Below are 14,992 nucleotides of genomic sequence, written 5' to 3' on the forward strand. Positions count from 1 at the left end.
GTACTAGTGGTAGTAGTAGTACAACTAGTGGTAGTATTAGTAGTAGAATTAGTGGTAGTAGTAGTAGAAGTAGTGGTAGTAGTAGTACAACTAATGGTAGTAGTTGTAGCAATAGTGGTAGTAGTAGTAGAACCAATGGTAGTAGTAGTAGCAATAGTGGAAGTAGTAGTACAAGTAGTGGTACTACTTGGATATATTCTTCTGCATGGATTGATATCCAAACTACATGGCTTCTCTTGAGACATATGTGCTTGTTGGCCATCGTGCCATTGTTTTTTTGTAGGTTTTGAAAACCTCACCGTGCAGGGGAGGTTCTGCCGAAATTTTTTGTAAATGACAGTATTTTGTTCCATTTTTTGTAGAGAAGAGTCCGTCGGAGTTGAGTCAAAGTTCTCGCCATCGTGCCGGTCTGCCTGCACCGCGTCGTCTCGCCACTGCACCAACGCGCCACGGCCCCGCTAGCCTGACTCCGCCGCCACCCTAGGTATAACCCCTCTTTTCGTATCATGGTCGTAGATCGCGTAACCCAGTTAGGCGTCTCCTATTTGAAAGAGATACGGTTGGAGGTATGCAGATCTTTGCATATATATGACCGTATCTATTTTGGATTGTCCATGCTTTTTGGACAGCCCGTGGATGCGTAGATGGGTTAGTTCCCATGTTCTGCTCTGGTCCGAGACAGAGTTTCGGCATCACCTCCCTGTTGTTCTGTGGATATGCACTCTTCTTTGGTAGGACATGTATCTAGAGAACAGCAGGAAGGTGCTGCCAAAATTCTGTCTCGGATAGGAGTAGAGCATGGAAACTAACTTCATCTACGCATCTACGGGTGGGATTAGGACCTATCCTCACCTATTAAACAGTAGGAATACCATATAGATGCAATTGATGGTTACATTACTTGCTGATACATATGTTAGAGGATGGATGACCGTCAGTGGATGTACACGGGCTGGAGAAGTCAGAGTGATTACACCACGGAATGGATGAACAAGACCGATGATTTCTTGAACAGTGCATTTGGCAACGCTGCTAAAGGACATTGCCTAGTTTTGTGTCCCTGTAGCAAATGTGGAAATAGGAGAAGGGTAAACAAGGTGGAAATGGGTAAACATCTTATGAAGAATGGATTTACGCCGGACTACACCCGGTGGGTCCACCATGGTGAAGCCCATCGTATGAGAGAGGAGGTGGTGAGACCATGGGTGGAGGCTTTTGATGCTGATGCCGAGGTAGCAGACTTGTTAGATGACTTTCACCAAGGACAGTTCGATGAGGGACATGAGAAGAAGGAGATGGAGGCAGCCGCATAGGCGTTCTATGACATGATGGACTCGGCACAGAAACCCCTTCATGATTGGTCAATGGTGTCTCAACTGGATGCCATTGGACGCTTAATGGGGTTGAAGTCCGAGTTAAACTTGAGTCGACCTGGCTTCAATAAGATGTTGGTCGTGATTGGCACCCTGCTTCCAAAGGGCCACATTCTACCAAAGAGCATGGATGAGTCACAGAAACTCCTTCGAGCACTTAAGATGCCATATGAGCAGATACATGCTTGTCCGAAAGGGTGCGTCCTATTTAGGAAAGAACACGAGCATGCAAAATTTTGTCCAAAGTGTAAATCCTCTAGGTACCTGGAGATAGACTCTGATGATGGCCAGAAGAGGCAACTTACGATCCCCATGAAAATCTTATAGTACCTTCCGTTCCTATCGAGGATCCAATGGCTATACATGACCGAGGAATCAGCGAAACAGATGACATGGCACAAAAATGGCAAATTATACAATCCTAACAAGATGGTACATCCATCCGATGGTGAAGCTTGGATCCGCTTTAATAACAAACATCATGACAAAGCAGATGAGGCTCGTAATGTACGTGTCGCGTTGGCAACAGATGGGTTCAATCCTTATAGAATGATGGCTGCCCCATACACATGTTGGCCCGTCTTCGTTATCCCCCTTAATCTCCCCCCCCCCCGATGTCTCCTTTCAACGACATAACGTATTCTTGTCGTTGATAATTCCTAGACACCTAGGGAGTAATATGGGTGTGTTTATGGAGCCCGTGTTTGATGAATTGGTCCGTGCTTGGGACGAAGGGGTATGGACATATGATCGAGCTACAAAGACAACCTTCAAAATGCACGTTTGGTACCACTACTCCCTGAATGACATTCTGGCGTATGGGATATTCTACGTCTGGTGTGTTCACGGAAAGTTTCTATGCCTAATATGCAAGGAAGGTGTGAGGTTTATTTGGTTGCAGAAGGGTGGCAAGTATTCATCGTTCGACAGACATCGTCAATTCCTACCTCTTGACCATCCATTCAGACAAGACATCAAGAACTTTATGAAAGGTGTCAAAGTGACAAACCCTGCACCACGGATGATGACTGGTGCCGAGGTTCATGCTCAGATAGATGCTCTCGTGCCTAATGAAGAAGGTGGTTTTGTGGGATATGGTGAGCATCATATGTGGACTCATATCTCGGGCATGACGAGTCTCCCCTATTTCGATGACCTTCTTCTACCACATAACATTGATGTAATGCACACTGAAAAGAATATCGCCGAGGCACTTTGGGCAACACTCATGGACACTGAAAAGTCTAAGGACAACCCAAAGGCTAGAGTGAACCTGGCAACGTTGTGCGATAGACCAAATCAAGAGATGCAACCTCCTAGTCATGGCAAGACCTGGAGAAGGCCTAAGGTCGATTTCGTCTTGAAAAATGACCAAAGGAGGGAAGTACTTGAATGGATCAAGAAGCTAATGTTCCCTGATGGGTATGCAGCGAATCTAAAGAGGGGAGTTAACTTAGGCACTCTGCGAGCCAACGGGATGAAGAGTCATGACTACCACATATGGATTGAGCAGCTTCTTCCGGTGATGGTTTAAGGCTGTCCCGGAGCATGTCTGGCAAGTGCTGGCAGAGTTGAGCTACTTATTCCGCCAGCTTTGTGCCAAGGAGCTCTCTCGGACCGTCATTGATGACTTGGAAAAAGCGGCACCCGTGTTGCTCTGTAAGTTGGAGAAGATCTTTCCACCCGCCTGCTTCTTGTCGATGCAACATTTGATTGTGCACCTCCCGTATGAGGCACGGATGGGGGGGCCCGTGCAGAACCGTTGGTGCTATCCAATCGAGAGATGTCTGAAGACTCTTCGCAAAAAATGTAGAAATAAAGCCAGAATTGAGGCTTCCATTGCAGAGGCATACATTCTAGAGGAGGTGTCGAACTTCATAGAGAAATACTACACTGAGAAACTTCCTAACATTTATAATCCACCCCCTCGTTACAATCATGAAGATTATTATGTTTTTTGTAATTATGTTTTGTTCATTTTTGCATATATTTCTAATACATGTATTACTATGTTTTTTGTAATTATGTTTTGTTTATTTTTGCACCTATTTCTAATTATGTCTTGTTTTTCTTTTTTATTGCAGGTGATTGAACAAAGATGGTGGGCGACCGTCATAGGTCCGTGAACTTGATTTACCAAAGACCACGCCGGCCGTAGGAGGGGACGGTAGAGGGATCGGACAGGAGGAGGAGGAGGACCGCTAGCCACAGGAGGGGGCCCTCTCCTCCCATGCCACGTGAGGAGGACCGCCAGCCGCAGGAGGAGGTGGCGCCCATGGACGAGTCAGACGAGGAGCTGCTTCGGCAGATGGAGGAGGAGGAGGAGGAGGAGGGGGGAGGCGGCAGGCACGGGTTCCGCTTCCTCTGACTCCTCTTCGAGTGTCTACTTGCGAGGTCCCGCGAGCCTCCCACAGGCTCCGCTTCCTCACCAACGCCCAGTGATTCGCCCCGAAGGACAAAAGTAAGTAACTTTATATGTTATCACCACCACTTCATATGATATGATGAAAAAAAACTAATAATTTTTCTTAATCACTTGTGCAGGAACTAGGTGGTTGTGTCGGGTGGTAACGCATGGCTAGTCAACGGCATCCTAGGTCTTCTGTGCAGGCAACACTTCCCCGGCATTGTCATGTACGCATCGAAGACGGAGCTGGCCTACTCGTTTGACCACTACGCCATCGCTACCGATGTGGAGTACCCCAACAAGGTGGCGTAGGTGAAGGCAGAGCTTTGGGTAAGTCTCCCTCGCACAACATTGCTCAATACGTCGCATTCATTGGACTTTTCTTGAAATAATAAAGGGATACATCGCTTTTGTATGCAGACTTATTACAGATGCGAGGAGGGATTTGAGGCCAGGGCGGAGCAGGTGACTACCAAAGCCTGTAAAAACTCGTCACCGACATACATCACGAGGCACGCATCTAGGCCATCGTAACCTACTACGGGTCGAAGCTTGGAGAGAGGAAAACCAAGAAAGACGCAAGAGAGATGCAGCTGACCCGAGAGCAGTACCTTGAGGTAAATGAATAACATCAATATTGAGATTAAGTTGGTTTAATTTGATCTTCTTATATGTCCAATACTTGATGATGTGTAGATTATTCCCTGGTGGTGCCAAGCATATCCCGAGTGCTGGGCGATGATGGTGGAGAGGTGGCTCACGAAGGAATACCTCAAGATGCACAGGGATGCCCGAGACCGTCGTTTGCAGATGCAAGGTCCAGCACACCATCAAGGCAGCAGCAGCCTCACCGGATACAAACAAGCATGGGTACGCGAATTCATTTATCTATTGTGATGCTCGGTTCTGCCTGATTTGTAATCATCGTGCTGTCTTTCTCGCAGTCGGCGTCACATAGTGGTCAAGCTTGCTCGGACTTCCAGGCATGGTGTATGGCCCACAAGGACAAGGCGACGTCCGACGTCTCCTTCAACCTGGAGGACCCGCCCGAGGCATACACGAACCTGAGCGTCTACTCCCGCATCAGTGAGTACACTGAGGTGGCGAGGTCGCTCCATGGGTCAGACCACGATCCGAGCACCCAGGACTTCGATGGAGAGGCCGTCATGAGGGCGGGGCAAGGCAAGAAGCATGGGCGGTTCTGGCTTGGCGACGGCGTCATCGACATGGCCTCTACTCCCTCTTTCTCCTAGATCCGAGCACGGAGCACGAGCGAGAGCCCGGCCATTCGCACACGGCCGATCGTTGCACAGCACCGTGTCGACGCACTCGAGGTTATTCCTGTTTTACTCGTCATACATTGATCTTTACATACCTTAATTAGCTTTGCATTACTGAAACATTGGAGTGAAATATTGCAGGTTCGGCTGGAACAAGAAATGAAGGAATGTTAGGAGCTGGGGGCCTAGCTGGAGGCCGAGCGGCAGGCCCAGGCGCAGAGGCTGATGAACATTACGGAGTTCCTATAAGGGCTTGGGCAACATATGGGCTTGTCTCTGCCACCTGGGCTGTTGGTTCCACCTTCGTCTCCGCGTCCTGCAGCTGCAGCTACTCATGTGAGTATCAAAGTTTTTTACTTTCGCTTGTGCTTTGCTTGTATGGCCTCTATCGTCCTAGATTAGCTATCAAAATAATATTATCTCACATGCAATCTTTTCTCCTTTGTGTAGTCTCCATCTGACGGTGGTTCGAATAATCCAGCTCATGCACCTCCGAATGATGCATCTGGGCCTTCACCATAGTCGCAGTGGCCGAGATGAGTGCATGTTGTATTTTTTACATTTATTGTTCACTTGGTGATGGACTTGTGATGTACTTGTGGACTTTGATGGACTTATAGATTTATTTGGATGGACTTGAGCACTTATTATTATATATGTGATATATATTGTGATAGATGTGATATGGGCGGATGGATGTGTGAATGGATGAGATATATATGTGATGGATGAGATATATATGTGATATATGTTTGTATAATATTTGTCATGATGTAATGTAAAAAAAATTAAAATTTACCGTTTTGGATCACTTTACCGAGTGTTGCACTCGGCAAAGGACCCCTTTGCCGAGTACAATGGTCACAGCACTCGGTAAAGCTAGAAAAATGGGCGACCAGAAAACAGATTTTCCAGCTTTGCCGAGTGCTGTGACCATAACACTCGGCAAAGAATTTTTTTTAAAAAAAAATTCAAACTTTACCGAGTGCCGGCCATAGGGCACTCGGTAAAGAATTTTTTTTTAAAAAAATTCAAAACTTTGCCGAGTGCCATCCATAGGGCACTCGGTCCATAGGGCACTCGGCAAAGAAATTTTTTTAAAAAAAACAAAAAATCTTTGCCGAGTGCCTTCCGGGTTGACACTCGGCAAAGAAATTTTCAAAAAAAAAAAATATTTGCCGAGTGCCCTATGACTGGCACTCAGCAAAGAAATTTTTTTTAAAAAAATAAAAACACTTTGCCGAGTGCCTGCAGGGTTGGCACTCGGCAAAGAAATTTTTCAAAAAAAATTAAAGCTCTTTGCCGAGTGCCTTCCGGGTTGGCACTCGACAAAGAATTTTTTTTAAAAAAAATAAAAAATATTTGCCGAGTGCCTTACGGGTTGGCACTCGGCAAAGAATTTTTTTTAAAAAAAATAAAAAATCTTTGTCGAGTGCTTGCAGGGTTGGCACTCGGCAAATTGACCGTAAACGGGACCGGCGCCGTGACGGTCGCTTTTCTTTGCACTCGGCAAAGAGGGCTTTGCTGATCAAATTTTTACCGTGTGTTCTTTGCCGAGTGCCGCACTCGACAAAGGCTTTACCGAGTGCAATTTGACCTTTGCCGAGTGTCTCAGGCACTCGACAAGGAACCTGAATCCAGCAGTGCCTCCCGTCGCACCCAACCACCGCTCCATCGCCCTCCCGTGCCGCCCCGCCGCCGCTGCGGAGGCCAGGAGCGATGACGCGCCATACAGCGCCACGGCCTCCGCGTGGGCGAGGATGATGTTGTGCGTCACGATGTAGGGCTCGCGGGCGGAGTCGCCGGGGAAGCAGTTCTTGGAGACGTACGACGAGGACCGGCCCGGCACGAACTTGCCGACGGCGTAGCCCTGCGACGAGTACGTCCACGGCTCGTTGACCGTGGTCCAGGACTTTGACGAGGTCACCGAATTCTTTGAAGCAAACCTCGGCGAAGTCCTTGCTGCACGTACGCGCCGTCGCCCGCCTCTCCTCCTGCTCGCCTGCTCCCTCGCCCTTCCGTTCACCGCAGCCGCCACGGGTCTGGGGAGCGAGGACGCGCCGCCTCCTCCACTTCGGGCGTGTTTGGTACCCTTCCCAGCCCAGCCAGGCCAGCTCCAGGCAGCCAGGCTGCATTTGCCTAGGCCAGATGCATGCAACAAGGGTTGTTTGGTTGCATGCATCTGTGAAACCAGGCTGGGCTGAGACAGTGTTTGGTTGCATGCATGTGTTTGCAGATTTAAAAAGCCCATGCATGGATCATTGTTTGGTTGGCTGCATACAACAAGTTCTAGTCACCTCTTGCATGTAGTGGTAACATTACCACTCACTAGTTGACATCAGATATTACATCAATTTCCAAATGAAAAAACCTACTAGCAAGGCAATAACTACTGCTATTACAAGTATAAATGAACTGTGGCACAAGCGAAAGTTGTCATTTCCATCATTTTCTAGTAGAGGTGCACTGCCAGGTTGGAGAGGAGGTGGATTTTCAGGTTGATCACCATAGAAAGTTAGCAAAGCTTCATTTCTTGTTTCGTATTTTTTGTAGCAGTTTCCCTTGAAACCAACTACTTGAGCATGTGCTTCGGCCCAGCTGGAGTAGACCCCAGGCTCCTTCCCAACATGAACAACATACCAAGCCATAGCTGAACATGTTCTCAGATCAATCAAAAAAACATCACAGGCAATGGACATATGCTCAGATTAATCAAAATAACATCACAGGCAATGGGCATGTGCTCAGATCAATCAAAAAACATCACAGGCAATGAACATGTGCTCAGATCAATCCAAAAACATCATAGGCAATAGACAAGTGCTCAGTTCAGTCATAAAGCATCATAGGCAATGGACATGTGTTCAGATATAAGAAAACAAACATCACAGGCAATAAGGCAAGTGCTCAGAATAAAATTGTGCAAATCACAGGCATAGGCTGGTGCCCATATCAAGTTCAGAACCACAAGGTTCACATCATTGGCAATGGACTCATGGTCAGATTGCCACCACTAGGTTGATCTAGGTTGTAGGTGCAGGGTTATCTAAGACACTAACTATATGTTAGTGTTAGTAAGTATGCTATGCAGGATCAGATCAACTGCACAAAAGAGAAGGTCAACCCACTACACATCCACCAGCTGTAGTTAGGTATGCACAAAAGATGCCACCACTGCACAGGGACAGGCCACCACCATTGCATAAGGGCAAACCAGGCTCCCGGGATACATGTCCAAAGCCTCAGCATAAGTGTAGTATCACAGAAAATTTATCATCATTGCACATGCCCAAAGCCTCATTATAAATGTAGTATCACAGAAAATTTATCATCATTGCACATGCCTAAAGTCTCAGATCAAGTGTAGTATCACAGAAAAAAACATCATTGCTATTGCCTAAAGTCTCAGATCAAGTGAAGAATCACAGAAAAAAACATCATTGCTATTGCCCAAAGTCTCAGATCAAGTGAAGAATCACAGGAAAAAGGGTGCACTTCTCATTCTAAGCATGTTCACACACTCTATATCATTGTAGTTGTAAATTAAGTTCAAGTTCCTTTGGCGCTCCTCATCCCTAATGCTCATTGGACCATAACTGATCTGAGGCCGCTGACTCTGAAGCATTCTAAGTGTAGCAAGCAGCACGAGCAAAAAGAATGTGTCTCTTCTCTTCCAAGTCCATCTAGAAAAAAATGAATGGAATTTAAGGACAAATGCTCAGAATGACAATGTCATCATCATGGACTTGGACAAAAGCTCAAAAAAAGGATTCATCATATACTAGAACATGCTAAAAATAAGACTTTCATCATCACAGACTAGGGCAATAGCTCAGAAAAAGGCATCATCATAGACTAAGGCAATAGCTCAGGACAAAAGGAATCATCACAGACTTGGACAATAGCTCAGACAAAATGGCAACTTCATATACTTGCTCATAATCTCACAAAGTAGGACATGCATCCAAATCCAAGAACGCAGGACTCACTATCGCACGGTACAGATTAGGGGGAGGCGAGAGGGGGAATAGAAATACAAAATACCCACGTCAACAAGCAGCAGCACCAGCAAAAGCCCAACCCAGCAGGTGAGAGAGCTCAGATCTACAAGCACACAAGCGAAGAAAAGAGGATTAGCATACAGAAAATAGGATTTTTACTTGAAAAAAACAAGAAAAAAAATGAGATCTAAGAACAAGGATCCATACCGCAATAACAGCCAAGAAATCAGATCTGGTGTGCCTGCAGCGAGATCAACAATCAATGGTGACCAAGGGTTTCAAATCGCACAGAAAAAATGGAGAAAGAGAAGGGAAAAAACTCACTTGCTTCGAGAGGACGCAAATCCACGGCATCTGCAACAAATCGAGAGAGAGGGTAGGCATTAGGAGGCCACGAATCCATCAAGAACACCGGGGGGAGGAGGAAGAGGAGGTGGAGCTTACCGGCGGCGCAGACGGGGAGCGACAAGAAGAAGAAGAGAGGGAGGCGGCGGGACGGAAGATATAGAGGCAGTGAATGGCGGGAACGGGGGAGGTAACCCTAGGATCTTCGCGCCATCTCCCCGCGTACGGAATCGCCAGGCGCGCGAGCTCGCGGGAGGACGGAGCGAGCCAGGCTGAAGAAAAACGGCCGATTTAGGCGTTCCTCGTGAGCCATGCCAGGAGGGGACTTTTGCACGAGTAGAACCTGGCTCGGGAGGGTGGCCAGAGAACCAAACATGAACAGGCTACATCCCGAAAGCCTGGTTTGCCCTTATGTGGGCAACCAACCACGCCCTTCGTAGTCCCGTTTGGCCCCGCCGCTGCTGCAGACGCGAGGAGCGACGACGCGTCGGCGCCCACCTCTCCGCAGCCTCTCTTGCGGACGACTCCGAGTGGATCTTTTTTCACCGGCGTTTTCTTTACACACCCCCGGCCTGTACCCGCCACGCCCGCAATCCACGCGAGATCAGCGTCAGCCTAACCACCCGACGCCGGCTCTCGATTCCCCATCGCCCCCACAGCAATAACTTGCGATCCATCTCTCTTGTTGCAACCAATGGTGGGTTCTTCGTTGACGTTGTTCTCTCCACGATCAATGATGCCTCAGCCTCCTCCGCGCCAAGCGTTGGCACAGCACGACCACGTTGGGCCTAGCACCACTGCTGGTTGGCCTCGCGCCCTGCTCCAGTGCTCCGGCCGGGTTATGGCAATTGGCAAGGCGGCGCAATGGATTAGCAGCGCAGAATGCGTGCACGGTAGGCTGCTGCGCGAGCCGTGAGCCTGTGACCATTCGCTACATGAACATAGCGCCGCAGGCAGGCCATCAACTACATCTTGCTGTGACCATTCTCCATGTACAAGGTCACGTCCTCCCTCCCTTCCGCCTTGCATTGCTTTACTAGATTATAAGTAATATTGGTCATGTTTGGTACAGCTTATCTGGAAAGCGTTTTTCAGATAAGCTGCATAAATAGAGTAAAAGCGGCGATCAAAATAAGCTGGTCTGATCTAGCTTCTGCTTTGTAGTACAAATGAGAGCTGTGGGAATAAGCGTCGCCAGAATAAGCTGCTGAAAAGCGTGACGTTTGACTGTTGATTTCAACTTATTTTGGCCATAAATAGCTTATAAACTGTACCAAACTAGCCCATTATATACCTGCAGCACACCTGTCACGCACGTCCTCATGTTGTGAAGCTGGATATCTTTTGAAACTATCTAACGACCACGAGTACATGGTTTGGTTCAAGCCGCTATCCTTCATGCTCCATGTTCCATCAAAAGAAGAAAATCGTTGCTGCCTGATATCACAATGTAAGCTTCTTGTCATATCTGTTATTATTCAATTATTTCTATTCCACGCGACTCAATTTATCTGATTCTAGAGTCACCAACCAAATTAGTTTGTTAATTTCTCATTGGTGGAAAGGTATCAGCATGCATTCTGGAGCGATTTTGGCAGCTTGTTGTTTTTTTCTTAAAAAATGAACGACATAGGAGGACTCAGGGGCGGATCCAGGGCCCGGGCTACCCGGGCTGCAGCCCGGGGCGAGTCCATGTAGCCCCTGTAACATATGTGGTGTTTAGCCTAAAAACTATGATCTTAATTAGACAAGAGGAGGCCTAGGAAGCAAGATCAGACTGTTTTGAACGTGAATCAGCAGCTCAGCCCGAGGCGCAGCCCTGTTCTGGATCCGCCCCTGGGAGGACTGCCTCTTATATAACAAAAAGAAGGTGAACTAAGGGGGATCAAAAACAATACTGGAACCAGTGGTTTTTGCTAACTTGTTTTAGTAGTTTGTTAGATTAATCTTTTTAACCTTTTACACTTGCAGGGACCAGTGGTTGGAACCATTACTGTGAATTGTCTATTTTACGATGCATCAGGTAAAAAGAAAAAAATTGAAATCTCTACTGCCTTTTCAATGTTATTTTGAGCACCTCTCTTTTTTTTTTACTTGAGTGATATCCCATGGATGCTGATTACAACTACACCGTGATGGATCAGATAATCTGATGAGGTTTAAGACACGAAATGCACTCAGTGGCAAGAAAACATCTTCTCCTATAACTAAAAAGAACAAAGTGTGGATATTTTTTAGTGCGATATTTGTTTTGATTCGTCCGTCTGTCCACGCCTGCGATCTCACGACATCTTAATTACTGATTGATCGTGCCATTCTCCTTGATTGAATATTGCGATAGAGGAATCACGGCAAAATAGGAAGTAGAAAATTATTGTGCTATCCATATACACATTGCATGTTTGCATGCACCAGCATACATGGCAACGAGCAAAAGAAAAAAGAATTAACACAGAAGGAAAGAGAATTAAGACAAAAGTAACCTCTTTGCATTTCTGAGAACCTTGCCAAATCTGCCTACATTTAATCACTTCCCCTCTTTGCATTTGCAAAAGGGATAGCTTTTTTTCTCCTTTCATTTGGTTTCACGCTCACATGTTCCATCGCCCTCGCTTGCTGTTTCTTGCGTGAACCATAGTTGATGTCATCTGTCTTCCATGGCTCAGCCTCCCAATCCCAAGAGAAGGTCCCTACCTCTTCCTGACTAGAGATCTGGCCTGCCAGAGGATCTCCTCGAGTCCATCGAGCAGCGTCTCGCGTTAGGCCACGACAATTTTTTGGTGCGACTTTTTTTTGGGGTCGCTCCTCCCTTCTGGTCGTGCGATACCCCGCGCGATAGAAAAAGAAACTTCCATCCCTGCGATCCCCGCCTGCTTTGAAGGAAATAAATCGATCACCTGAGACCACATGCATGGAAGAAAACAATAACCATGCATGGAAGGAAACAATCAGTTCATATGGTATTGTCACTCTCATGCATGGAAGGAAACAATCAATTCATATGCATGGAAGGAAACAATTAGTATCCTTTTTTAGCAGATGCAGAGATAGTAAAATGAGAGTTTCTGTCTAATATTTTGGGGCTCTCTGGTGTCACTTAGAAAAAAAATTATGTTGTCTCACAGGACAAAAATATATTCTATGATAAAAAAAACTATGCATGTGCATGTGCAATACTTAGGTGTACTACATGTTGGAGTTAACATGTCGGTTACAACAATTCATATGGTATTGTCCAAAATTTGGAGGATATTAAATTTAGGTTGGGTGCATAGTAGGCCACCTAACTTTATTTTTGCAACTTCTACCTCTTTATGTGTTAGTCTTTGCCAATGGTATAATTTGTTCGTAAAGCTCAAGTAAGACAATTGGCAAAGATCAAGCAAGACGACTCAATGAGCTTGGCCCTTAATTTTAGTGTTTCCAGCATGCAGACCTGAAATTAAAAAGTATCTGCACCTTGAGAACATCAGTGGTGCCAAATAAAAGATGTGCAGGTTATACATGGTGAGACTGGTGAACCTTCTGCAATTTCCTAAAGGAATATTCCCACCATTAGTATATAGGTTCATTCCCCTGCGTTTCTTTGTGCTCCCATTAACATATAATATGAAAGTATTGTTGTGTTCATCACGACTTTCAGTTGACTACTCCCATTAGCATATACTTCCTCTGCCCAAAATATAAATCGTTATGGGATATGTGCAAGTCAAACTTTCTCAACTTTGACTAAATTTGTAAAAAATACGTGCAACATTTATATCTCCACATAAGTTTATTATGAAAATATATTCAATGTTCTATGTAATGATACTAATTATGTATTATAAATATTAATATTCTTTTATATATAATTGGTCGAAGTTAAAAAAAAAAGTTAACTACTCGGGAATCGAGAATGAATTCTATTTTAGGACATAGGGAGTATATGAAAGTGGTGTTGAAAATATTTTAACAATCAAATTCGTCTTTGTCTGATTGGTAAGCTTAGACATCATAATGACATCAAAATTTTTGACTCTTATGGACACCCTCATGGATCAGTGCAAAGCATCCTAATCCTACAGCATACACAAATGACAACCTTAAAGTTATGATATTTTCAAAAAGTGGACAATAAAGATCATCTTAGACGTTCTGGCATTAGAGTATATACATGCAGACACATAGGCATGGTGGTGCAAGTGAGCAGCCAGCAGCAGTCGAGAGTCACGGGGTGTTTGGATCCCATGACTAAACTTTAGTCCATGTCACATTGAATTTTTAAGATATCAATTAGGAGGACTAAACATGAGCTAATTATAAAACTAATTATATAAGTTGTGGCTAATTTGCTTGCCAGCACCGTGTACAGGATGGTATGGAGATGTGGTGGAACTTATTCGTGGATTTGTTGACGCACAAAAGAAATAGATATCGGAAATCTCTTCCTGCCGGTATAAAAAATGATCTTAGCCGCATCACGAAAAGATCTACACAGTAGAGTTTGTGAGCCTACGACGCCACGCTCTCTGTGACTGTGTAAATTTCATGAACTTAGCTTTTTGGATTAAATATCACTTTAACATCGGTCATATACTTTTACAGTATTGTTATCTTATCGTGCGATCCGTGTGTTTTTAGTACAAAAGTTTAGCTATCCCGTAGCAACGCATGGGCACGAACCTATTTGTATATATACTCGAACCTGTGTGTACATGATTATATGGAGATGCAGCTGAACTTATTCATGAATTTATTGGCGCACGAAAGAAATAGATATTGTAGAATTCTTTTTGTCGATATAAAATATTATCTGAGCCGTACCACAAAAAAGTCTATACAATAGAGTTGTGAGCCTGCGACGTCGCGCTCTCCGTGACTGTGTTAATTTCACGAACTTTGCTTTTTGAATTAAATGTCACTTTAACGTCGGTATTTAATTTAACAGTATTGTTATCTTATCGTGCGATCCGTGTATTTTTAGTACAAAAGATTTAATTGTCCCGTAGCAACGCACGGGCATGCTACCTAGTCTCCTAAAAGTTTAGTCAATTTCATGATCTTTTCAAAGTTCGTATTATGCGAAAAAACGAACTTTACATATGCGCAAATCTATACTATAAATCTGCGAAGGAATTAGAAAATGCTTGTCACCCAAAACCACCTTACACACCTTAGATCTCCTCCCTTAGATATACATCTAACGCATCTGATTAATTGGTTAGCTATGGGCCCAGAGCGTTCCCTGCGGTGCCGGCCCTAGGGGAGGGCACGAGGTGCGATGGCCGAGGGCCCAGGCTGGGGAGGGGCCCAAGCCTAGATATACAAACCCCCAGGCCCTATAACCCATTAGGCATCATCAGCAAACTAATGAGAAGACAGAAAATAGACAGAGAATTGCTCAAGCGGGCCAAGAAGACAACATCGGTCTTTCTTTCCAAGGCAGAGAGGAGGCGAGGAACCACGCTGCACACTCTGATCGCGACTAGCGAGTTCACAACGTTGAAAGCTCTAGTTTGGTTTTATTGAATTAATGAAACCCTATGTGCTAACCTTAGCTCTAGTGATCATGAGATAGGTAGCACTATTTTAAGTGGTGGAGTA

At 45.4% G+C, this 14,992-nt stretch overlaps 1 long non-coding RNA gene across 1 annotated transcript; it reads right to left on the bottom strand.

Moving 5' to 3' along the window:
* Positions 1-8,562: 8,562 nt before the first annotated feature.
* On the bottom strand, positions 8,563-9,407 carry LOC136527249 (uncharacterized). The gene is made up of 4 exons (XR_010776732.1): positions 9,386-9,407; positions 9,269-9,302; positions 9,109-9,164; positions 8,563-8,743 (listed from the first exon to the last, which is right to left on the bottom strand). It is a non-coding gene; the product is annotated as an uncharacterized lncRNA (long non-coding RNA).
* Positions 9,408-14,992: the final 5,585 nt, after the last annotated feature.

This window comes from Miscanthus floridulus, chromosome 19, assembly GCF_019320115.1.
Source record: "Miscanthus floridulus cultivar M001 chromosome 19, ASM1932011v1, whole genome shotgun sequence".
Lineage (NCBI taxonomy): Eukaryota > Viridiplantae > Streptophyta > Magnoliopsida > Poales > Poaceae > Miscanthus > Miscanthus floridulus.